The sequence below is a fragment of the Pteropus vampyrus genome, unplaced genomic scaffold (assembly GCF_000151845.1).
Source record: "Pteropus vampyrus isolate Shadow unplaced genomic scaffold, Pvam_2.0 Scaffold63, whole genome shotgun sequence".
Lineage (NCBI taxonomy): Eukaryota > Metazoa > Chordata > Mammalia > Chiroptera > Pteropodidae > Pteropus > Pteropus vampyrus.
Window position 1 is genome coordinate 9,083,416 of NW_011888844.1, and position 2,485 is coordinate 9,085,900.

Consider the following 2,485-nt stretch of genomic DNA (forward strand, 5'->3'; position numbering starts at 1 on the left):
TGAACCAATGTTACCTCAATAAATTTAATAAAAACTATGTAAAATTAAGCATTCAATATAAAAGCCATACATGACTGAAAACCGTGAAATATTTTTATACATAATCTAAAGTGTCTGATGTTTCTTGAAATAAAAATCCAGTATAGTTGAACTAAAAATCTCTCTTTTCCCCCTGATTTATATCCTTGTAGCAAGTATTTATTGCTCCAAAGACCCTTGAACTAAATTCAGTATTGGAGAAGTATTTAGGGAAATAATCTTTAAATTATTCTTTGCTTTTTATTTAAAAAAATAATCATCTTAATTACTGAAGACCAAGATAGGCTTCTAACTTTTGGCCATTCACTCAATGAAATATTACTGTGTTGACATTGGCCAATATTATTTTGTGGTCAGAAATAGGATTTTTATCCATGACTATAAAGTGGCATATTAAGACTTTGTAAATCAGAGATTTTCTGTATACGTAATTAGACTTGAGAAATGAGGAAAAGAGAAAAGTCATAAATGACTATGGAGTTTGAGGCTTGAAAATTTGGGAAAATAAATGTGGAGTTAACAAAATTCAGAACAATGGTGAAGGAAATTGTAGCTTGTTTGCAACAAACAGAAAAGTGTCATAATTTGTGTGAACAATAAAGAATGTTTCCCTCAAAGGAAGTATATATGCCGCCAGGGCTTATAAAGTAGTAATTTCTAGACTCTTTTGCCAACAACTCTCCATTGAGCTTCTATATTATCACACCTTTCCTCCCATCAGACCTGCATTCTGTAAGAGATGTATGATTATATCTGCAGTTTTAGAATGAACTGACCTCTAGCTGTTGTTTAAGTGATACCTTCCATTTTTCTTTCCTTTGAACAGTGTCAAATTAAAGCTATCTGAGACTGTTAAAATTGCCAGATGTCACTGTACATTATGTTATGCTACCTCAGGAAGACATTGTTTCTCTCAGATAATTACAATATTTTCTGTGAAATAAAAAAAGTTGATTGAATGGGTTGTATTTACCCATATTTTTTTTCTAGATGTGAAAAGCAGAATAAACCTTTGGTTACATGATCTTTATTAATTTAATACTGGTGGATTACAGTATATCTGTGGGAGAGACCATACTGATTAAGAGATAATTGGGGATAGGGAAGGACCATATATGGTGCTTGCACTGTTGTTTTGTCTAACATTATCTCCATGCGTAATGCCATCAAAGTTAGTGTCTAGCTCAGACATGTCCTCATTTCCACACATGCACTTCTCCAGGAAAAGTAGAGGACTATCAGTAAATTAAATATTTTTCCTTTCTCTGTCACCTTTTCTAAGAGAATTTTGAAGCTTTGTAGATAACTTACCACATTCCTTAAAATACTAGGCATAGGGTTATGACTGGGAATACAATAAGTATTTATTAAATTTAATTTGAAAAATGCAATTTGTGTGCTTCCACATGAATAAAGTCAAATATGGAGATAGAGAAGAAAGTAATAGTAGAAGCAGAACAAAGATGAAGAGGAACAAAAATCTATTGAGTCTTCTGGGAAGAAGATTCTGAGGCAGAAGTAGAAGTACAAGGGGATTAGTGAGGGGGTATCAACTGTAAATATAAAAGTAAGAGGAAGAAGAATTTGTCAGGGAAATCCTCCAGACAATAATGCAAATCTAATTCCTGTGAAAAGAAATAAAAGAGGACACAAGACTGAAAAGATATTGTCTCAGATCATAACTAAGATCTACTAGAGTCTTGTCCAAACCAAGCACTAGTTACAGAGAAAAAAATTTTATTTTAGAAAGATCACACATTGTTCAGAAATGTACATCCTTTTCCAATCAGCATGTCATTAATGTAACATATGTTACATTTTTATATCCTGCAGAACATCATATATATCCTGTTCTGCAGGATATAAAAATGTTCCAGATATCTTCAGACTATTTTATGACAGAGAGTGAGAAAGTTAACAAAGCCCTGGGATGAAGCTATAAACACATACTTTATCTGTTACATGTGATTGTGAATAGTTTCTTATTCACAATCACATGACTGGGATACTTATGCCAAACAATAGATTTATAGCATGTACCTGGGGCTGTATTAATCTGTTATAGCAAAGATAACACATATGGCATAGCAGCTGTGATTTGGAGTTACTATTTGGTTGAGTTCGTGGTTGTTTATAAATTATTCTGTAAGGATCAGACTGCTAAATGGAGACATGATAGTGACGACCACCCACACATTCCACAAGTTTTTGAGTGAGGCAACATTCTTGTTGATCTCTGTTTTATGCAGTATTATTTTATATTTATTATTTTGGCCAGAAATGAGTCTCATAGACATTCATTTGGCCTTCTCTACTATGATAGCTTTATCTGACTGGCAAACAAACCAATGTGTGTATTACTCTAACTGCCAAGTTTGTCAAACTCAGTCATATACCCATGGACTGTGAAAATGACCATTGGGTGGGCTCACAGACACTTAAACCC